Below are 24,947 nucleotides of genomic sequence, written 5' to 3'. Positions count from 1 at the left end.
TTATTCTGGTTCGGGTTAGGTTTCATATCCATTTTCTTAGGTTTCAAACTCGGATGAGTCTTATTGTTAGAAACAATGAGGATCTCTTCCTTCTTGTCTTGTTTCCGAGCTTCTTCCTCAACCCTGAGCTTAAAAATCAAACTTTCAAGAGAAAATTCTTTAGTCTTATGACGCAGAGAATTACGAAAATCTTTACAGCTAGGTGGTAACTTGTCAATCAATACAAAAACTTGAAATTGTTCATCAGTTTTCATACCTTCGGTCAGAATTTCACGGGCAATTTTTTGAAGTTCATGAGCCTGTGCAACAACTGATCTATCATCCACCATTTGGTATCTCAAATACCTGCTCACAGCATACTTCTTTGATCCAGCTTCCTCGGTGTCATATTTTTTCTGTAATGCATCCCATACATCTTTAGCAGTTTCAAAAGTTGAATAATACTCATATAAATCATCAGATAATGCATTAAGAATGTAGTTTTTGCAATCAAAGTCATCATCGACCCATTTGTCAATGGCCTTCTGTTTCTCCTCAGGAGTTTGAGAAACAACTTCTTTGGCACCACCGGTAGGAGGTGGATCAGTAGCAGCAACATCAGCAGCAGCAGGGGTGCTTGTCTAATCAGCAGCAGGTTCTAGGGTTCCAGGATGAACACTCGACACAATCATATGTAGCTTCATGAGTTTGAGATAAAAGAACATCTTCAGCTTCCATCTTTCGAAATGCATCCCTTCAAATTTGAAAGGCTTGTTGGTATCATCAACGCGCTTCTTTTCAAACTCCATGGCAAAATCAGACACCTTAAAATTGTTGGAAACAAAGCACAAAACAAATTACAGAATAATGAATCTCAAACAGCTGAGTCGCGGACTAGGTCGCTATCTTTAAGGTGTTTCGCGACTCTGCCTCTTGATTGTGCTAGCAGTCAATTCCTTGTCGAAAACCCTATGGGATAAAACAGCTGATACTCTCTTATTCGATTTCTCTGCACTTTGAGAAATCGAACCAACTATCACTCTTTCTAACACTTGCTCAGAACTCAAAATAGATGAAAAACTATATTATTTCATCTTCTCCAGAAACTGTTCTTTTTTATATCTCAAAAGAAATCAATACGGTTTTTAATGAAAATAAATCTTGCAATTATTGTCCACTGAAAATCCTCCACAACAGTAAAAAACGATAACAATATATTTACCAAAAATTAATAGAGTTAATTAGAGAATATTAAGTATAAAAACCGTTTTGGAAATCAAGAGTTAAAGCTGCAAAAAAATCAGTTTCTGAATCACCAGACATCCCAACACCCCCAAGGCCCCAATCTTATTCAAATGCATGGGATGAGACTTGAACCCAAATCTATAGTGTGGGAGCCCAAAATAATACCACCACACTATCTCTCTAAATTTGCTAGAATATTATAAAACTATGTTTTTAAATATATATCCCAACAAAATTTAAATTAGACTTATAGTGATTCATTCCACTTGATAGAAGAACCGAGTCCCCTAGAGCTTGAGCATCTGCCATCTCCCTTTGACTAAAAAGAAAATAGCAGTTGGAAAGGTCTGCCTTTTGGATGAGATTGATGTCAATGATATTAATTATAATTACGTCTCCGGTACCGTTGATGTTCGACTTCGTGAATTTGACCGTCTGCGCCTTGATCACGGTTGTGACTGGACCCGTACTCCGCTTGTTGTGATCGATCCTTGCGTTCATGGTTGGATCTACTATGACTCCCTGAAGCCTAAAAATTATGCACATGTGAGTTGTGGAGATTACGTGCCTTGGAAGTTAGAACTTATGTGGGTGTCATGTGGTAAGTTCAGTGTTCCCATGTCCACTTCTAATGTATTATTTGGGATTGGATTATATTTTGTCAATACCCTTAGAGTACTGTGCAAAGCTCCGAAGTCCGTTTTTTTCCAAGGATGGATTGGAGGCCTGGAAAAATAATTGGGGACTCCTAACAACAGGACAAAAAAGGTCATGGAATAGTAATAGGGAGTTAACCCTTATCCCAATTTTTTTAAATGGTTAAATTACCCCAAATCATTAGTGGTAATTAAGTTAATTAATTGTTAATTAGTTTAGTTAGATTGAAATCATATTTAGGGATAAAATTTTGATAAAAGAAAAATTGTGTTTTTGTGTTGTGGAGAGGAAGAAGTTGAGTTTTGGGGGGATTCCAGTAGAGGAATCATATTGCTCAAAATGAAGGAACCAATCCTCAAAATGAAGAACCTGAAGCTCAAAACAATCAGGTAAACCTCATATACTCTTCAAATTGTATGAATGATGCCCAAGTGGTCGATTCATGTATACTATGCAACTACTCAGAGTGAGGTTCGTTAAGTCGAGAGGGTAATAAATGAACGACTCTAAGGAGTCGTCAATTACTTGACACAACCTTTGACGACTCAAACCTGCAACTTTCGCAGGTTATGAAAAATCGTCAACCAAGTGTGATATAATTGACGACTCCAGCTAGTTAGGTCATATAGAGTCGTTAACTTAATATTTTTAGAACCCAACGGCTCTAAAACTTTTTACTCTCTGAAGATGTTACTCTTAGGGTCGTTAATTAGGCATTCCAATATACTAACGACCCTAGCGAGCCATTTCATAGATCAAGGGTCGGCAGGCAAAATTTATAAAACCAAACGATCCTTCAACATCGTTAACGACTTCAAAAATTTGACATGACGACCCTTCAACATAGTTAACGACTACAACCATTTGACATGACGACCCTTCCTATTTTTTGAACAGGGAACAAATTTTGTATCATATAGAGTCGTTAGTTTCATAAAGGGGTCGCCAAACAAAGAATCGTTAATGCTTTAGAAATATATTGACGACCCTATCACTATTTGGGACAGAGAGGTGGTTCTGCATAAGACAGAGTCGTTCGTATTTAAAAAGGGTCGTCGAGAAGAATCGTTAACGATTTAGAAATCCCTATACGACACTATTCTAGGGTAGAAAACCAGGTTTAGGGTCGTTATTTACTACACCCTAACGGTTAACGATTTTTCATCAATTAAACATGCATATCAAAAATCGTTAAGTAATAAAAAAACCGTGGTTAACGACCCTGGAACTGTAACTGCAATTTTGCAGTTGAAAACCTAATTTTTCAATCAACAAATAAAATTAAAACGCAAACCCAACTTAGATTAAGGGGTTTTAGTTCACTTACGACGATGAATCGGTGAGAATTTTTTTTCTTAGAAGTCGTTAATGGAATTGGAGACAGTGGGAGAGAGGGAGCGGAGGAGAAGAAGAATGGGAAGAAGTTATTATAGAATGGTAAAATAGTTATTTCACCATCATTTTGGAAGACCCATATATCTTTTGGTGTGGATATAAAATGTGTCCTGACCCCCGATTCAGCGTTGCTTTTTTCTTATTAAGAAGGAAAGGAAGGCATCTGCTCTTAATGAGCAGGTAAGTTTCTTTCTTGGTCTTTTAATTTTTCACCCTTGTCGTGTCCCTTCAAAAGAATATCTACCTCTTATTTTGCATGTTTCCAAGAAAAAGGTTTCACCCTGGGTTCCACTACCTCCGCCAACCCTTCGGACACCCATGAAGATGTCACTAGCCTTACGCGTTCATTTGATGATGATGGTGGAGACGAAGATGAGAACGAAAATGATGAAACGGTGGTGATGATGAGAGAGATGTGTGTTATTTAATTGAAGACTAGTTAATTATTTCCTAAAGTTAGTCGTGATATTTTAGGAAAGGGGTTTTCTAAACCGGTTATAATTCTTGGTGGCCAAGCTTGTAACCTATATAAATAGGTAATTAGGCCTTGTAGAATTTGTATTGTGTAGAAAATGATTAAGAAATCGATGAGAGATTTCTTGTATAGCTTTTAGGGCTAAAGCTAGGGTTTTGTTGTGAGAGCATATTGGTGAGGAACAAGAGACAAGGTTATCGTCTCGGGTAATTGTTGCGGTGTAACCAAGGGTTTGCTGAGATTCACACGACGTTGTAACCGTTTTTATTCATAGTGGATTTGAGTTGGTGCGGCTCAAAGTGGACGTAGAAAATATATACACGTTGTATGTATTGGTCGAACCACTATAAATCTTGTGTCTTGTGAGTTGATTTATCTTTCTCGTATTATTATAGTTGTTTGTGCTTGGTTTACTTATTATTCATCATAATATATCAAGATCCGTTATTCCGCGGTTGTCAGTGATTCCCTAAGAAAATCCTGACAACTGGTATCAGAGCTCGGGTTAGAGCTTTAGGGTTTATCGTAGTACGATTGGAGTGGGAGTTATGGGTGATAATAACGAAAGTACGGTAGCTAGGGTTAAAGTTTTTAATGGGAAGAACTTTGCGTTTTGGAAGTCTCGGATGGAAGACTACCTATATGAGAAAGACCTTGTTGATCCATTGGGTGGAGTTGCGAAAAAGGGAGCACGCAAAGACGATGAATGGACAACTCTTGATCGCAAATGTGTAGTCGTGATCCGTAGATGTCTAACGGAGGAAGTCTACAATAATGTACAAGAGGAAACTAGTACGAAGGATCTTATGGATAAACTTGAAAAGTTGTATCAAAAGTCATCAGCCTCGGGGAAGATTATGTTGTGTGAACAACTATTTAATCTGAAGATGCAAGAAGGCGAAGCGATTTCAACACATCTTGGGAAGTTTAAATCAATTATTTCTCAACTTTCAAAAGTTAGTATTACTTTTGATGATGAAGTTCAAGCTTTGCGGTTGTTGTCGTCATTACCAAAGAGTTGGGAGACTGCAAGGACAACCATTAGAAATTCCGAAGGGAGCGAGAAGTTGAAGTTTGATGATGTGTAGCAAAGGTTGATCGCTGAAGAGGAAAGAAGAATAGAACAAGGTCACAGTTCTAGTATTTCAAGCTCGGCCTTAAGTTTGCATGAAGAAGATAGAGGCAGGAGTTCAAATAGGAGCAACAACAACAAATCTAGATGGAAGTCTAGAGGAAAGTATAGGGGGAGATCTCAATCCCGGCCTAGAGGTGTTGTTGAGTGTTGGGCGTGTAAGAAAGTAGGACACTTGAAGCGCGATTGTCCGAAGAACAAAGGTGCTAATAATGGTGGAAACAAAGGTAATCAAGAAGAGGTCAACGTAGTTGCAGCTGCGGAACCGGTGAAGGTCCTTGTTGATAACAAGAAGATGATTACGGAAGGTTTTCTACTACTCTCTGAGGACAAGCAAGATGAGTCTTGGATTATAGACTCGGGAGCTTCTTTCCATGCAACGGGTGATAAGAGTATTATGATCTCTTATAAAGAAGGATACTATGGCCAAGTATTCTTAGGTGACGGTGAAGCATGCGACATCATTGGTTTGGGTGATGTGATCTTGAAAGTCAACGGTTCGACATGGAAATTGAAGGATGTATGACACATTCCAAATTTGAAGAAGAACTTGGTGTCTGTGGGCCAAGTTTGTGATGATGACTGTGAAGTTGTGCTTACGAAACACAATTGGAAAGTGAAGAAAGGAGCTATGGTATTAGCTCGTGGAGTTAGAGTCGGTACTCTATACCGGACTTCAGATAGAACTACTTTAGAAATGTCTAGTAGTAGTGAAGACACTAAATTATGGCATAGAATATTAGGGCACATGAGTGAGAAGAACATGAAGATTTTATGTTCGGAGGATATCTACCTAAGGTGAATTCTGTTGATATGAGTTTTTGTGAAGACTGTGTTCTTGGAAAGCAAAAACGGGTTAGCTTCAGCAGAGGAGGAAGATACTTGAGAAGCGAGAAACTTGATTTGGTTCATACTGATGTATGGGGGCCAATTTATGTTGCATCTCACAGCGGGTTCCAATATTATGTCACCTTTATTGATGATCACTCAAGAAAAGTGTGGATTTACTTAATGAAGAATAAGTTCGAGGTGTATGAAGTGTTTAAGAAGTAGAAAGATTTGGTTGAAACCGAAACTGGTCTGAAGTTGAAGTGTCTAAGGTCAGACAACGGTGGTGAGTATGACAAAACAGAATTCTCACAGTTATGTGCTACGAATGGAATTCGTTTGGAGAGAACAGTTCCAAGGACGTCATAGGAGAATGGAGTAGCAGAACATATGAATTGGACGTTGAATGCACGTGCTAGGTGCATGAGGTTGCAGTCTGGTTTTCCCGAGACCTTCTAGGCACATGCAACAGAGACGGCTGCTTATCTAATCAATAGGACACCTAGTAGTCCATTAGATATGAACATGCTAGAGGAGGTTTGGACCGGAAAAAAGGTAAATCTTTCATATTTGAAAGTTTTTGGTTGTGTTGGTTATTTTCATCTTAGTCCCGGTGAGAGGTCTAAGATAGGTGCTCAATCAAATAAGTGTATATTTCTTGGTTACGGAAATGACGCTTTTGGGTATAAACTTTAGGACTACGAGGGTCACATAGTTATTAGAAGTAGAGACGTCACTTTTAATGAGAATGACTTGTACAAGGACAGGAATAAAACACAAGTTGAAGATGTCGGATCAAGCAACGTCGATAAGGATTTGTATATCGATATTGATGATGTTTCTGGAAAAAGTATGGTACAAGAAGGGCACGGTGTTGCTGATGGCAGAGAAGTACAAGAAGGGACTTCTGCTACAGTGGGAGTTACTCCTACAATTCCACAAGAAGTACGAAGATCATTAAGAACTCCAAAACCAAACCCAAGGTATGCTCTGAATTATCTATTACTTACGGATGGAGGTGAACCTGAAGATATTAAAGAAGCACTAGCGGCTGATGATTCAGAAAAGTGGCAACTTTCTATGAAAGATGAGATGAATTCCCTTGAGGAGAATGACACTTGGGTGTTAGTAAAATTACCAAGAGGTAAGAAGGCGTTTCATAACAAGTGGGTTTATCGGATGAAATTTAGAGCAAATGGAGAAATTCGCTAGAAGCCGAGGTTGGTTGTGAAAGGTTTCCAGAAAATCTTGGTGTTGATTACAACGAGATATTTTCTCTAGTTGTGAAAACGACTACTATACGAGTAGTGTTAAGTCTAGTGGCTTATGAAGATCTCTACCTTGAACAGTTGGATGTAAAGACAGCTTTTCTTCACGGTGACCTAGATGAAGAAATTTACATGAAGCAGACAGAAGGATTCATAGTAAAAGGCAAGGAATAGATGGTTTGCAAGCTAAAGAAGAGTTTGTATGGTTTAAAACAAGCCCCGAGACAGTGGTACAAGAAGTTTGATAGCTTCATGCATAGAGGTGGTTACTCACGGTGTAATGCAGATCATTGTTGTTACTTCAAAAGATGCGGTTCTGACCACATCATATTATTACTGTATGTGGATGATATGTTGGTTGCCGGAACATCTCTACAAGAAGTTGAGAATTTGAAGAAACAATTAGCAAGTGAGTTTGCTATGAAAGATCTTGGTGAAGCAAAGCAGATTCTTGGTATGAGGATCATAAGAGACAGAGCTAAGGGTGTACTATGCTTAATCAGGCTGAATATATTGAACGAGTGTTGTAAAGGTTCAATATGGAGAATGCTAAACAAGTTAGTTCTCCACTTGGAAGTCAAATTCGTCTTTCAAGTATGCAGTGTGCGAAGACAAATGAATAAAAGGAGTACATGGCTAACGTACCATATTCTTCAGCTATTGGGAGTCTAATGTATGTTATGGTATGCAGGATACCGGATATTACACATGCAGTGGGAGTAGTGAGTAGATATGCAAGCAACCCAGGAAAACAACATCGGGAAGTTGTGAAGTGGATTCTCAGGTATTTGAGAGGTAACACAAACGTACCATTATGTTATGGAAGAGGTGGTTCTATCTTGAGGGGTTATGTGGATGCAGACTTCGCAGGTGATGTAGATAAAAGGCGAAGTACGACCAGATATGTTTATACTATGGGGTCAGCTGCAGTAAGTTGGAACTCACGGTTACAGAAGTTGGTAACATTGTCTACTAGGAAGCGGAGTACCTAGCAGTAACTGAAGCGAGCAAGGAGATGATTTGGTTACGAGGTTTGTTAGATGAGTTGGGAAAGGAACAACGAGATAGTGTTCTGTTTACCGACAGTCAAAGCGTTATACATTTAGCCAAGAACCCATCCTATCATGCTAGGACGAAGCATATAGATATCCGTTATCATTTCATTCGGGATATCTTAGAAGAATGAAAGTTGAAGCTCGAGAATATTCTTGGTTCGAAGAATCCGGCGGATATGTTTACCAAGGGAGTTACATCAGACAAGCTAAAGCTCTGCAAGGCTTTAGTTGGTCTCTCAGAATGAGGATCTGGGAGGGGAGCCGCACTGACATGAAGATATTTTAGCACCGTCAAATCCAAAGTTGAAGAAAAGAAGAATTTAAGACAATCAATGAGTCTTCAAAGTGGGAGATTGTTAGTTAATTGAAGACTAATTAATTATTTCCTAAAGTTAGCCGTGATATTTTAGGAAAGAGGTTTCCTAAACCGGTTATAATTCTTGGTGCCAAGTTTGTAACCTATATAAATAGGTAATTCGGCCTTGTAGAATTTGTATTGTGTAGAAAACGATTAAGAGATGGTGTGAGATTTCTTGTATAGATTTTAGGGATAAAGTTAGGGTTTCGTTGTGAGAGCATATTGGTGAGGAACAAGAGACAAGGTTATCGTCTCGGGTAATTATTGCGGTGTAACCAAGGGTTTGATGGGATTCACACGACGTTGTAACCGTTTTTCTTCGTAGTGGATTTGAGTTGGTGCGGCTCAAAGTGGACGTAGACAATATATACACGTTGTATGTATTGGTCGAACCATTATAAATCTTATGTCTTGTGAGTTGATTTATCTTTCTCGTATTATTATAGTTGCTTGTGCTTGGTTTACTTATTATTCATCATAATATCTCAAGATCCGTTATTCCGCGGTTGTCAGTGATTCTCTAAGAAAATCCTGACAATGTGTAAGGTGTTGTTTATGGAGAAGGTAATGGAGATGAAGAAGATAAAGAAAGTGATGTGGATGAAGAAGACGGCTTTTTCTCGGGACGGGTTTGAAGAGACAGATCATGCTACGAAAACGTTGCAAGCCGAACCGGCGGAACCGGTCTCCGTTGACAATTTTAAAAAAGTGAAAACAACAGTGTCTGCTTCTTTCGTAGTGGAAAACGTACGTAAAAGGTAATCTTTCTGACGAGAGCAAGAGACTGTCTTTTGATAACCTGGACGGACATAACTTCGTGGAGAAGGCAATCGTTACCCCATATTCTCTAGTTTATGATTGACAATTTGACATCTCCGTTGACGTAGAGGAGGATACTATGCTTGCAAATATTCTGGTTGTGATGTAAATTTCATGATCTCCGAAGTCATCAAATATAAGTCTTTTGTTCCGGTTAGATATCATCAAGAGGAAAGTGAGGAGCCTGAATCTGACAATGGTTCCCATGTTATCGTGAGTTCCGACGATAAGGATCGTGAAAAGTCGAAGACCGTGGCTGAAGATGATCTTGATCAAGGAATATCGGTCGTCAATATGTGCAGCGAAGGTATAACCATGCTGATGTTACTGCCGATAATGCTGACTCTCGTCTTGGAATGCTTGGAGTCCTTAACGTTTCGGTTGACGATCAGGCATTTGCATAGTCTAAACGTAACAATCTTTTGTCTGCACCTGCCTTTTATCTGATCTAAATGACCCTTCAAGTATGAGCGGGCAGATGTTTGAACAGATGTGCTTGTCTCCTTACGATGCTGTCAAAGATGCCTACTTTAGCGAGAAGAAGTATAACGCCAGCGAACACTTTTGGACATTCACGATGACGACTTACGTCAGATGAAATCCTTCGTCGATGGCCACCCCTAATTGTGTTCCCAGTTTTCTATCTTCCGTGAAAGTGTCGATCTTTCTTTCTTCGATGATCAGTTTTGAATTTGTCACTCACCTTCTGCTTCCTTATAGGTTGCCAAGGCATTGGAGTATACCTATAAGATTTTGTGGTACTATCATCTCAAGGCTTTAGGTCTCAAGTCGCCCTACAAAAGTTTTTGGAGAGCATGAAACGGCTCTCCCTCTGCTTACTGAAGAGCACAATAAATCGGTTATCGCTGATACTTCAAAGTGGGAGTAGGAGACCGGGAATCTTAGAGTTTAGTTAAAGGTAGCAAATGAAAAATTTGTGTAACACCCCGTGCTTTTAGCATGCCGCATGCGCAAAGATGCGCCATGGTTTATGATGAAGCTTCATCCAAAGCTTCCGTTGCATAGTAAATGGAACGTTGGCCTAGGCCAATGTGATGCCAAAATGATATATTTTGTGGGCATATTTTCCAAGGGACGATATTGTGCCAAGTACGACACATTGGGTGAGCTATATTGGCCAAAGGCCAAATCTCGCATCAAATGGTGTATTAAGCCAGATGGGTAGATGGTCTTGGGCATTGCAGCGCAACTATTGCTCATTATGTAGGCTATAGCCTAGAGCCAATATCGCACAACAATTGTGTATCAGGCCAGAGCAGGCTGGTAGAGTGAATATTGCGCAATATTGTAGTTGGCCTATGTTTCAGAACAGAAAATCAGCAATCATTGTCGGTTTTTCAGAAACACATGGCAACGGCCATGAATAGTGAAGCAAGCTTCTCGAAAATGGTACTTGGTGAATGTCAATCCACTCCCCTTTTCTAAGTTGTAGAAATGTCAAGTAAACATATCATGCACCAAGTAAGCTTCATAGCTTAGCCGAAAGATCATGAATGATACTTAGGCCTCAATTGTAGCTGTATATCCTTGCCATTGGAGCATATTATGTATGGGAATTACTAGGCCAGGCCGCGGACTCAGTAATGCGCAACCTTTGTGCATTTTGGCGAAACGGCCTATACGAACTAGGCCATTACCATTATTACTAAGCCACCGCTTTGCAAACGAGTTGGCTTGAGTAGCATGTCCCTTTGTTGATGAACTACGGTATGTGCTTGATCCCTTTATAGTAGGGAATGGTACGTAGGCAGCCGCAATGAGTTGCAGCACTGTCAGTCCAGTACTTTGTCACTCATATCATCTAATTTAGAGATGATTGTAGCATACTGGCCTCTCATATCATCTGCATCGGTAGTTCGACGGAAGAGATGATTGTGACCAACTTTGATGAGGAAAGTTGCATTATATTCCTTGGATGTCCATACTTCCTATTAAGGCATTCGATTTAGGAATGTACCAATGGTGCATTGGGCATGACCTCGAAAATAAGCTACATTGATATGCAAGTTAGCGGAGCTTGCATAAACCTAAGGAAAGTACGGCATGAGCCTGATTGACATACCCTTGGCACGATCAACACAAGTGCATGCTTCTAGTAATGCCTAAGCCAAGTAAAGAGGGGGTATTAGGCCTGCAATGTCCTATGCTTAAGTTCAAGGCATACCTTATGCCTGGACAAGACTCAGAAGCCAGTGATGCATGTAAGGTGCATCGGACATCGCCTTCAAGGATTTAAACCCTTTGCAGAACAAGGGTAAGTTGGAAAGGTGTGGAAGCTAAGTTAGATGCATCATGCTCCACGAGCATGCTTCCAACGCCAAATGGATGTGCATTTGCCTAGTTATAGGGCCTGGTAAGTAGCATCAGAGTGGCGCATCGGGAAAGTTATGGCCTGCGCGCCCTGGCGTGCTAGGAAAAATTTGTCGGTCCGTCAAAATTTGCTTCCATAGGAAAGTCGTGTAGGGAGCTCGAGAAGTCTCGTTATGAGAATCTGGCCAAGTAATTAGAACATATATATCATATTTTCTCATAGGTTAAACTCTTTCGCTCTTGCAAAAGAGGAGTAAACTATTCTGAATTGTAGTTTTTGATCTCTCCACGATTACACTTTTGTGAATAATCTGCTACAGGTTTCCGTAAGATGTTCTTTAAGATCGAATTACTTATTTTATTGTGTCTCCATTGGGGAATAAGTGGTGAACTTTAGTCTCTACGTTCGTACATGGCTAGAGAAGTTATAATTATATATTGAGTCATATCGATTTTTTTATTGTTCGTAACTGGTGTAGAGAATAATTTGTATTGATGATTTTTTTCACGATAATCTTGTATCTTAGTGCCTCTAACATTAAGATCTTTATGTGTTACTTCTTTGTCCGTAACTGGCGAGAAGAGAGAAAAATATTGGATACAAATTTATTTTATTCGTAACTGGCGAATAAATTTAAAGTCCAAGAAAATTCTTCTCATGTTATTAGAGTAAAGGTCGATCATCTTGTTGGGAATGACATTTAACGGGGAAGAGTTCTTTTGAACTTGTGCTTGATTGTAATATCTTTGTGGGGAGATCGGATGTGGAATTTTAGGAGATACTTGTGTCTTATGTCTCCTTGACGTAGACTGACATTTCTTGGTTGAAATCGTCTAAACTAAAGGTTAGTATGTGTTCTCTAGTATTGATACTCTTTTGGTTAATCATAATTATCTCGATTTTTCACCTTTGTCAATTTTGTTGACAAAAGGGGGAAGCATTATTAAGGAGTATCCTACTACATTACATACAACTTTACAGAGCATCATGTAAGGGAGGGGGGTGAATTATTATCTATAGGTTTTACCTATTTTGCAAAAGTATTATTATTGACTAAGAGGGAGAACATATCATCGTAGTATTGCTTCAAATTGTGGTGCAGTTTAATTTTGAGGAAGATAACAATATTATGTTTATGTATAACGACCAATAAGTGGAGTGTGTTTACCTCATTCTACAAAAGATCTTTATGAGTATTCTCATAAGTTGTTATCGCTATGAATCTTTAACAACAAAGTGTTAAACGAACACACGCAGAACATTAGAAGAACTTGAAGTACGAAGAATTCAAGACGTGTGTTGAAGAACCAAGGAAATCAAGCATAGCGGATTGAGCTGAAAAGTTTATTTATTTTATCCATATGTATTGAATAGTTTTATCACTAAAATTGACAAAGGGGGAGATTGTTATAGCATTGCTTGGTTGAATCCACAAGTTTTGCTATCTCAAGCTTGTTGTCAATGTTAGGTCAAAACTACTCCCTCTGTCCCAAAATAGATGAACTAGTCATTTTCAAATTTTGTCTTATTGATAGTAGATTTTATATCATTTGATGGTCAAGTTTATATTCGTTACGTAGGATATAAAATTTACGAATATCCGTGATATAGTTTGAGAGATAAATCATTTCTAAATTTTACTACTAGATCAACTAATTTGGGACGGAGGTAAGTATATCTTTATTGTAGTCTATTAAGTCAAGTCTCGGACTATGTAAGAATTGTAATGAGTATCAGAGATCAACCTTGAATACTGAAGATCGATGAATGCATTTGGAGAACTTCTATATCAGGTATGTGAATACTGAACCATTTTATTTTAGTCACTATACCATCATTCTATTTGTTGAGACTATGTCGTATGAATACTAGTAGAATCATAAGAAGAAGTTTCAAGTCAAGCTTGTCTTGTGAAAAATATCGAAATATGATTTAGAAAATAAGATGTTCAACGGTCCTTAAAAATATTAGTTATATGAATAAATTTGTGGATCAATTGAAAATTTCCCATGCAAATGATTATATCACTTGGGAATGTTTCAAACGTCATAAGAGAGAAATATGAACTTACTGATATTTCTACTCACGGTAGGTTAGTGAACTAGTTCACAAACCATAGATATCTGAGTTACAGAAATACAGGAAGGTTGGCGAACCATTTCACAAACTGCAAGTTCAGTTGGGTACAGTTCACTAACCCGGTTGCGAACCGTGGTGAACTGAATATTAAGTTGGATAAATAGGCTGGCATTTGGCGAACCCAGTTCACAAACTGTGGTCAACTGAGTTCGGTAGTCTAATAGGGTTGGCGAACCCGGTTCACGAACTGTAGCACCCTGACTCGTGAACAAGCCCTGCACTTCAAGAAACGTTAAACTAACTGTCCTGACAATTAATGTTTAGAAGCTACTTAAAGACTTATTATTTTAATATGTCTAGCATTGCTGGAACTCTCTTAAACACTTTTAAGACTTCATTGATCACTTAAACACTTATGTGTGTTTATCATGATTAATTTCTTAGGTGTTTAAATAAACATCAAATAGCTTTTAGTTTTTTGGCTAACTTGCCAAACCATACATTCATTATACACAGTTTTGTAACTGAAACTATGTGTATACTCAAATACCATACGTTCATCAAATAGCTTTTATTTCTTCAATTGTATTTTGAAGACCTAAAGTGTTCGCTGGATTTCAAGTTATCTTATCTTGAATTATAATCAACCCCTGGTCTTTGAAAACTATTAATAGAGATGCTCTTTCAACTGGGAAAATCAATCCCTGACACCTTGTGTCCTAGTTGATTCCAGAGTCGTCCTTGACCGACCTAGGTTTCCTCTGGGAAACATAATTAGGTATACGAGTAAAAGACTTCACTTTGGGGATTCGTGAAGCCATGTCCGATTATCTTTACCTTGATAGTTTGTGAATCCTGATTTTTCTTTTCTGTTATCGAGGTTTTCGTAATCTCTTTCAGGCAAGATAGATAGCAATTGCAAAGTTCTCTTCGTCTCAGAGTTTGTGATTCCTCAAGATAGATATCTGAAAACTGATCTTAGTTGATCTTTCGAAGATTGTTCTTGAGAGGTAGTTAAGAATCTAGGATGCTCTCCGGAAGTCATAAGTTCCGGATTTATGAGGTTTGCTAGCTTTGTCTATTGCAAACAGATTTCCATTCCTTGATCTTTAATCTAAAGGAAAATCCAATAGGCTCATCTGTTAGAGGAAAATTGGAGCCAACCATATTCACTTCAGTTAGGATGTAAATTAGGTCATCTAAGGGAATCAAGTGCATAGAGCCTTGCGAGATTCAAGAGACGTAAGGAGCGCGATTGTAAATGAATCGCTTGGAGGGTGGGTTTGGTCTCAACTACACTCTAATCCGAAGTTTGATAGTAGGTTAATGTCTGTAGCAGCTTAATACAGTGTGTTGTTCAATCTTGACGAGGTTCGAGGTTTTTCTGCCATTGTGATTTCCTCGTTAACAAAATTTCTGGTGTCTTGTGTTTTTATTTTCCCGCATTATATTTTTTATCTTTATAATTGGATTTACACAATATTTGTACATATTCAAATCTAAGTAAATGCGTCCGCTTAATTTTAATCGATTACGAGACTTGTTTCTTATAGAATTCGTATCTTGAAAGATAGATAACTTTAATTATTTGGTAGAATTTCGATTAGATTATTTGGATACGACTACATTGATCTTGTGTAATGATTTTTGAGATCGTCAAAGTACTCTGCGTAACAATCAGGTGCACGGACTCTAAGTCTATATACATACTGATTGAGTAGAGGTTGAGATATAAACTCTATATACATATTGTCAAGGATCATTCGGTTGGTTTATTTGCTATTATATTAAATTTTATCTATACAGGTTGTCGAACGAAAAAATTGGGCATATTTGGTATCCCATGCGTTTTTAATTATTATTGTTGGTTATGACTCAGGATCATGCTTACCGCATTACACATATCTTTGACGTAGAGCACCCAAACCTCGTCTCTCTCGAGCTTCTGGAATGTGGGATGCTATCCAAGTGTTCTTTTATCTTATGAAAAGCGGTTTTATAATCTTCTTTCTGTATGAACTTGTTTGGCTTCTTATTGAGATTTTGAACTTCCTTTCAAGGTTGAAGATGAGGGGATATACATGATTTCCTTGATCTTTATTGGATATAATTTTATCCCATGCTTCGTTACCAGGTACCATAAGAAATTTTCTAAAGTTACTCCAAAGGTGCACTTATTGGGATTGATCTTCATTCGCTGCTTACGCATTGCATCAGAATTTTCGTGAAGATCCTTGACATGGTTTTTTGCTAGTTTGCTCTTCGTAGGCATGTCCTCTACGTACGGTTTTTTGCTAGTTTGCTCTTCGTAGGCATGTCCTCTACGTACATTTCTAGAGTTTTTCCTATCCATTTGGAAAAGATTGCATACACGAGTCTTTGGTAGGTTGAGCCCGCGTTCCCCAATGGTGTAGCAGTACATCCTTTTGGGCGTGAAGAAAGCTGTATGATCTTGATCTTGTTCCGCCACTTCCCCTAGAATATTGGTGCATGATCCCTCCTAATACCAAGTAACAATTCACAAAACCATATGCATACGTAATTCCATCCTAATACCAAGTAACGATTCACAAAACCATATGCATACGTAATTCCAGGTGGTGGCATGCCTTAGGTCTCTCCGGTGCGTTCTACCGTAATGTTCACATGGGATGCTTTTGTTGTTTTTAGCGCTTCGGCCGCTTTGTCATCTCTTAACCTGGTCGTGACGCTTTTGCTTATGTTGTTTTAGCTGCCATAGCTCTGGATTTCCTTTTTTGAATTCCCTTTCTCTAGCAGCCATGTTGTAACAGACCAGTGAATTCTCCCTTCTAGCGGGCTGGGTTTCAACCCGTCCAGCAAGGTTAAACTCCGGTCACGCCACTCGAAAGATTAAATGAAACATAAAATGAAAAAAAAATACATAAAGAGACAGTAGGATATTAATAAATTTAGAGAGTCAAAAACTGAAATTTATTTGAGATTTAAGTGTTAAATAAAACCCTTCCGTCCGTAGACTCTACCAAAACCCAAATCGAAAACATAATCAACTTCATTAGTATTTTTACTAAAATATAAAATTTACGGTCATTCTATTCTAATACGAGTAGGATAATAATCAACGTTCAAATAAATGCATAAAAATTCAAAACACACTGTTTAAGTCAAATTAATTTCAAGGAAGATGATTAGGAATTTAGAGAAAAACAAAGTTGTAATAATCATTCAAGACTTGACTCAAGGGGTTTAAAAAGTATTTTTTTCATATTCAGGTGGTATAGTACTGTGCCCACTAACAACTTCAAGCTAAAGAAATCATATGGAAACAAGACAATTAAACTTAAACTTAGCATAATCAAATGTATTTAAGAGTCTACACCACCCTCCCAATTTTTAATGAAAAATGCTCAAGTTCAAAACAATTATTAAGCACACCTAAACATTTCAAGCACCCAAATCTAAGTTTAGTTTACACACAGAAAATTTCAAAGGTCATAATTTAAGAGATAAGGTACAAAAAGGAATCTCCGAGCATGATAACATATATAAGTACGTCTACGAAATACATAGGCGTCTGAAAACAAGAGAGATACAAAAGCTCTGTTGCAAACACCCAATACCAGACCCATCGTATGAGAAATCGACCAGTTTTCAGTAACAAACCATATAAAGATCATGTACAAGATCCCAGTGATAACAGCAAAATGTATAAAAATGACATAGGATCAAGGCAAGTAAACTAAACTACCCAGGTACCCCATGATATACAATATCATAAGCTTAACAACATACTAACTTTCATAGCGCTAAGAGGCTTCCGTAAGCTCTGCCCGGCTTACTGTTGCAACTTCTCTTCGTATTCTGAGGGGGAACAAAACAAAACGGATAAGCCAATGCCCAGTAGGGGTTACAACAGCAAAATAAGTAATGTCGGCATGAAATATAAATGCGTAAAGAGCAGAAAAAGTGATAAAATGGAAAAAGAAATCCTTACGAAAATACTGTTCAAACACGATTTAGAGCCATAAATAAATTTCACTTTACTATCCATGGCCAAAGCCACCGTCAAGGTAGTTCTGGTTACCAGCCATCGTTGCCGTAACGATCTTCCGGATTACCACCGAGGTGGTGGGTGCCACTGGACCCGATGTTTCTAAGGTAGAGTCCACTAGTTTCCAAATCCAAATCCCACGAAGAAAATATCACAGACCAAGTTCTGAAAAATCTCGTAAATTCATAACCAAAATCTTACACAAATACAAGTACTGGCAGCAATCCATAAGGACTTAGCAAGAGAACGAGAATCACTTACCACAAAGTACGAAATTAAATTCATGATAAATAAAATGAATTCAAACTGCTGAAAATGATCAGATGATCAGTATTGAAGTCTACCAACCATTGAGCGAAACAATCACATAATTCTCACAGAACTATGGAATATTCCTATAAAACAGTAGGCCAACGAATGGAGATGTCGCACTAGCATTTAGGTGTAAATTTGATGAAGCGTTAAGATAAACAGCAAGATAAGGACATGTTTATAGTTTAACTTCACAAAGATTTGACCCACGATAATGGAAACGTACAACTAGGCAACAATAGCAAAGCCTTTGGTATACTGCCTTTCTTCACAATTAAATCATTGTAATCAAGAAGTGTTTTGGCTTACATGCATGACACGTTTTCGTTCTAAACATTTTATTCATAAGAAACCGAATGAGTTAAAAAAAGGCAAGGAGGAGAACGAAATAGGTAAGCCAAAAATCATCTCACTGTTGAGAAACAAATAGACGATTAAAATAAGCTATTGCAAAATGAAAAATATTCATTAAGTCCAAGAAAAAAAAAAATATAAACACGAAATTATGTAACCAGATGAGTTTTGAGTTCAAACAGTTCCAATGGCTTATCGAAATGATGGTTCCCAAAGAACGACAACTAGTACACAGTCACCGCTGTTGTAACCCATAAACATGTTTATCTCAAAAGTTAGTGTCATGCATGAAATTAAAACCAAATATCTCATAGGCATTTTACAAACACGCAGTAGGCTAGTTTAAAATTTAAAACAAGAGTTAAATTTGATGGAAATTTTAAAATAGAACTTCAATGACTACAAAACATTTTTACTCTTCGTCAAATCATTTATACAATTAAAACCATACCCAATTTAGTATGCAAGAGTTGAACAAAGAAATTGTATAATTCCAAACCAAATCACTTATCATGCAAAATCATCAAAAACAGGGATAATAAAAAAGAAACTAATTTCATATATAAAATATACACGACATCTCCTATAAGCATAAACTGGACGTTGAAATAAAAAACGATTTAGTAGCAGAAGAAGGAAGAAAACCCCCTACCTGAATGCAATCGAACCTTCTTATCCAGAAACAGAGAGTGGGTTGAACTCCAATTTGAATTTGAGAGCCTAAAATTATTCCTTTAATTTATAGAGATTGCTTAGAGTATGAAATATTGACAGAGTGAGGGAACAAAGCTATGGTTAGGCATCAGAAAACAAAAGATTGTTCTTCTCTTTAAAACGGGTTGGTAATGTAGAAAATAAAAAGGCGACTATGCCCCTGCTGCTCATGTCAACCACGTGCCTTACATGCTCAAAATTTCTAGTGTCTTCCTGGCATCCACTACTCATGCTCATTGATTGCTGCTAAGGGATAACTACTTAGCTAAACAAATATTCTTATGGATTGGCCTAGGTCTCAAATCCCAACGAAAAATATACGCGTCGTTACACATGTCTTTGGATGCCTTTTCTGAAAACGCCGCGTGTATCAAAATACACCACCAAATTATTCTTGGGAAATATGTTGGGACAAACTCAACACACCGAGAGCAAAAACTCAATCAAGGAAAGTGCCTAGAGTTATATTTCTTTCTCTCTTGTTGTTAGAACGTTTACAAAATTGAATCCGTGAACCTAACTACAGAGAGTATTCTTGGACGGTACCAAAGACCAATGTCCAGGGATCAATCAAGTCTTATCCAACTAACAAGGATGGACCTAGCTACTGTGATTGATAAACGCACAACTTGTGATATTTCAATTATAAAGATAAACAATGTAATGCGGAAAAATAAATAACACAGACACCAAAAATTTTGTTAGCGAGAAAATTGCAAATGCATAAAAATTCCGAGACCTAGTCCAGACTGAACACTAAACTGTATTAACTGCTACAGACACTATCCTACTACAATTAACTTCGGTATGGAATGTAGTTGAGCCCGAATTCAGTCTCCCACTAACTCAGGTACAGTCGCGCTCCTTACGCCTCTTGAATCCCAGAAGGACTCCACGCAATTGATTCCCTTAGACGGTCTCACACCAACTAAGAGTTACTTCAATTCAATTGAAGACTTTAAACCAAATCTGCCTCCCACAAATTAAGCCTATGATTGATTTCCTGATTTGCGATCTAAACGGATGATCAGATCAAACAATAGATCCAGGTGATGAAAACCGATAGCAACTTAGACAAAAGTCTGGTTATCCTCAAAATCCGGACTTATGCAACCTGAAGTGCATCCTAGATTATTATTCACCTCACAAGTATAAAACTTGCGGAATCAACAAAGTATGATACGAAGAGACTTTGTTGATTACTATCTATCTTTATTGATGGAGCAAGGCTCTACAAATAATCAAGATCAGGATAGTCAAGTTATCAAGATAAAAGATAACTGGACCTGGCTTCACTAATCCCAATGAAGTCTTTGTAGTCGTTAAACCCTAAAAGGATTTCTAGAGATGACGACTCTAGATACAACTAGGACACACCAAAAAGTAGTGTCAGGATTCAAAGATCCCAGTTACCAAGAGTTCCCCTTATATAGACTTCAAAGCCTAGGTTTCTTTAGGTTTAAGCTAAGATAGCTTTGGAACCAAGCAATCAATATTCAGCGTCAGATGAAATCTCTGAATCTTATTCATATATACAAGATATACACTATGCTACTCTGAATCTATGAACTTAAAAGCTTAACACTCATTTTCATGTTCACTAAGACATAAATATTGAGTCACAATCATGTGATCAAATGAGTCTAGTGTTAATTAGATAATTGATCAAATGCAAATTATTTCATAGAAATAATTTAATAGCAATTGAATCATAATCGACATAGTTTGTAAATGCACAAAGTACAATTACTTGAACTGTTCGTGAATCGGCTGAGTCATAGTACGCGGACCGGTTTGCAAACTTATATGGAACAACCGAGTTCTGGAGTCTACAGAACTTCTCAGTTCATAAACCGGTTTGAAAGCTTATGCAATTACCGATTTCCGGACTCTACAGAACTTTTTAGTTCACGTACCAGTTTGCAAACTTTGAACCAACTCAAAGTTCCGGAGTCTACAGAACATTTTAGTTCACGTACCGGTTTGCAAACTCAAGACCTTGGCCTGTTACGGAGTTCACAAAACATTCAGCTTGTGTACGGGTTTGGATACTAAACTAGTTCTAGAACATGGAACTGTTTTGGCTCCCATACCGGTTTGATTATTTTAACTCGGTTCCCTTACCGCAGTTCCACAATGGTTTGTATACGATTATACATACCCATCCGGATCACGAAACAGACAGATTTTCCCGTGATATACATACGAGTATGCATGTCATACAAATCTGAAAGTCGATATATTACTACTCTGCTACGTGTACGAATACATATAATCCGGCTTCAGATATATAACAGCTTTCTTAGTTTGTAAGACTGAAAACACTGCCTTATATTCTGAATATAGTAGTTCTATATTTCTCTAAATTGATTATAAACATTCCTGAATAACACTAATGACACATATCACTATTCCAAGCTATTTTCGAATGATAAACTTGAATCACAATTTGATCCTGAACAATAAATTGTTCTCCACCGAATTTGATCAAGCATGTGTTAGAGCACTGCTCGGTCGAACTCGCAAGCGTTGCTATCTCAAGCTTGTTTGTCAAGTTTAGTTGTCAAAACTATAAGTCTTGATTTCTAGTCTACCTATATCTAAGTCTGATAGAAAGTGTAATTGAGCATTAGAAATCACGGCATTCATCGATTGAAGGCGAAGAACTACTAAGGGGAGCTTTTGGAACTTCATCAACAAAAGGTATGTGGAGACTTGAACTCATATATCACTCAAAAGTCTATCCACTCTATCTCCTATTTGAGATAAAAGTCGTATAACTATATAGACTTCGATTATACACATTTGATATTTTGAGCTGAGTTTAACTCGCTTACATATTTCTCAAAATATGTGTTGGTAAGCTTTCGATTTAACCAAGTTCATCTTATATTCTTGACGAAATTCAAAAGATGATCATGTGAAAATCGCCTTGTAACATCTTACATGATTTGTGTGACAGTCATTTCATGTAGACTCGGAATGTTTCGTATTGATCATTCGATCACTTGAAAATTGCTTTGAAACTAATAGTTTGTGTGAGACAACTATTTCCGTCTTCCGATAATGTTTCGATGATTGAAATAGGAGTTTAGAACGATTAACCATGATTGGATATAAACACAGTATGCGTACTTACATATGTGTAGTACCGGCAATCTAGTATGTATACATGTATGCGTACTGGTTGGTCAGGTGAAGTCCGGGAGCTATAATATGCATACCCGTATGCATACTATAGAAGTCAGTTGAAGTCCAGGAACTTTAGTATGTGTACCCGTACGCGCACTATATTCAACTAAGTTCGGATGTGAACGACAGTATGCGTACCCGTTTGCATACTGGCAAACACAGTCCAAGCCCGGCTATTTAGGTATGCTACCTGTTTGCATACTTGAGTAGGTTATGTTCTAAAATCAGTTTGTTTATGAACTAATACATTTATATATTAAGGAATGCAATCTTTTGCAAACCGTGACTATAATGTTCATGAATTGATTCGAGTGATCAAAATAGATTTTGCTTCAATTAGGTCTTGTATACAATTCTATGAGAATATAAACAATTGAAAAATTCTAGAACTAGTTTCAGTTGAGTCATTTGAACTAGTTATGGTTAAGATGAATATGGTTGATATGAAAGTGTTCATATGGCTAACTTCGTTTAATAATTGTTGAGCCAACAAAGGTGTACGCGTTTAGGTATGGTTACTCATATCTAAATGAAGTCACTTTTCATTTGTGTGTAACAAGCTAAGTTCGATCTAACGGTTGAAAGATATTAGCTTGAGTCTAATCGGGTTTGCATCTAACGGTGAATATTGAATGCTTTGTTACCAAGATAGCATTGATTGCAAACCCTGATTTTAAGATTATATAAGGGAGAACTCTAGCAACTGGGAAACCCAATCCCCACACCTTCTGTGTAATACTAGCTGCGAATAAAGTCGATTCTCCTTTAACCTTAGGTTTTTCCAAAACCCTGTAGGTTAACGACTTGAAGACTTCATTAGGATTGTGAATCCAGGCCCAACTACTTTCTCTGTAGTTGCACGATCTGATCTTGCTATTTTCGATCGTGATTGAGTACTATCTTCTCTAAGATTGGCTCGAGATTTAATCTCCGATAGGCAAGATAAAAAGTAGTCACAAACATCTTCGTCTCATCGTTTGTTATTCCACGATATCTTGTTTCCATACGATTAAGATTATTTTGAGGTGATTTGATATTTCTAGGTTGTTCTTCGGGAATATAAGTCGGCATATCAATTGGTTCATGTTCACCTTGATTTATCAAAAGACGGAACAAAAACTCATAGGAATATCTGTGGGAGACAGATGTATCTATTCAATAGACTTTTCTGTGTGGGACAGATTGGTTTATCAAGTCTTCGACTTTGGGCCGTAGAAACTCTTAGTTGTGGGTGAGATCAGCTAAGGGAATCAAGTGTGTAGACTCATGCTGGGATTCGGAGACGTAAGGTGCACCACTGTACCTTGATCAGTGTGAGATTGGTTAGGGCTCAACTACATTTCAGTCTGAAATTAACTTAGAGTAGGCTAGTGTTTGTAGCGGCTTAATATAGTGTGGTGTTCAAATCTGGACTAGGTCCCGGGGTTTTTCTGCATTTGCGTTTCCTCGTTAACAAAATTTCTGGTGTCTGTGTTATTTCTTTTCCGCATTATATTTATTTATATAATTGAAATATCACAGGTTGTGCGTAAGTTCAATCAATTGTGAATCCAACCTTTGGTTTTTGATTAAATTGATTGACACTTGGATATTGGTTTTTGATACCGTCCAAGTTATTTCTTATATTCATTTGGGCTCGCAAATTCCTATTTGTTTGATTGTAGATTGAATTGAGATATAACTTTTTGATATACTTTTCTTAAGATTGAGTCTGACTGTCTAGTTGATTTTCTTGAAAGTATATTGGAGTTGGTCCATACAGATTGCTAAGAGAAATATTGGGTGTGGTTGTTAGACCCCCCCCCCTTTTTTCAATTGGTATCAGAGCAGGCAAACACGTTTAAGACCTCATAAGTCTGTGTTTGTAGCGATCTGACTCTATGGACAATAGTGTTATCTCAGATAAACGCATCATCAGAAATAAAAGTTTTGTTTCCATGAAATCTATTAAAGAGAAAGATTCGTCTATCTCGAATTTAGATGAACATTATGTTCCAACGAAATTGAATTGCACTGATATGTGTTAACCCGATTACCCTTCGATCGAGTCTGACTAGGGCTCCACAGGAACTGTCCCGTCCCATGGAACCGTACCGGAACCGTAGGAACCATACTGGTACCGTCCCGGAACCGTGATCATACGGGACAGGTACAAGTACCAGAAACTGGTATCGTGCCTAGAGTAGGTACAAGTAACGGTTCTAGGATATTCCCGTCCCGCGGTACCGAGGATATGTAACCGTTGATTTTAGGATTAAATCCTAGTCGTTGATAGAAGGGGTTATACCCTTTTCTTAGTTTCTCCATCGTATTATCCTCGTTTCCTTCTCCTTCTTCCCTCTCTCATATTTTCATTTTCCTCTCATAGAAGATGCCAATGCCATCGTCGACTTTCAGTTTTGATTTCCTTTAGCAGTAAGCCATCATCATCATCTGTATAATGCCAAAGCAATCGTCGACTTTAAATTTTGATTTCCTTTAGCAGTAAGCCATCATCATCATCTGTATAAGGACTTCAGTATCGATTTACTGGTAAGTATTTTATAAATCGATTTAGGGTTTGTTCATCATCTGTATAAGATTTTCTATTCTAATGTGATTTTTTTTTCAATTTTAGGGTTTCAAAATCGAGTTTAGGATATCAATTTGATGATCGATTATAAGTTTTCTTATTCTAATATGATTCTTTTTTCGATTTTAGGGTTGGAGTTTGGAAGAACAAA

The 24,947-nt window shown here is 37.6% G+C and overlaps 1 long non-coding RNA gene across 1 annotated transcript; it reads right to left on the bottom strand.

Moving 5' to 3' along the window:
* Positions 1–16,869: 16,869 nt before the first annotated feature.
* LOC113338269 lies at positions 16,870–19,110 on the bottom strand. The gene is made up of 3 exons (XR_003354702.1): positions 18,971–19,110; positions 17,596–17,817; positions 16,870–17,462 (listed from the first exon to the last, which is right to left on the bottom strand). It is a non-coding gene; the product is annotated as an uncharacterized LOC113338269 (long non-coding RNA).
* Positions 19,111–24,947: the final 5,837 nt, after the last annotated feature.

The sequence above is a fragment of the Papaver somniferum genome, unplaced genomic scaffold (genome assembly GCF_003573695.1).
Source record: "Papaver somniferum cultivar HN1 unplaced genomic scaffold, ASM357369v1 unplaced-scaffold_19, whole genome shotgun sequence".
Classification (NCBI taxonomy): Eukaryota; Viridiplantae; Streptophyta; class Magnoliopsida; order Ranunculales; family Papaveraceae; genus Papaver; species Papaver somniferum.
The sequence above is the reverse complement of the archived record's forward strand: the minus strand, read 5'-3'. Positions and strand labels throughout refer to the sequence as shown.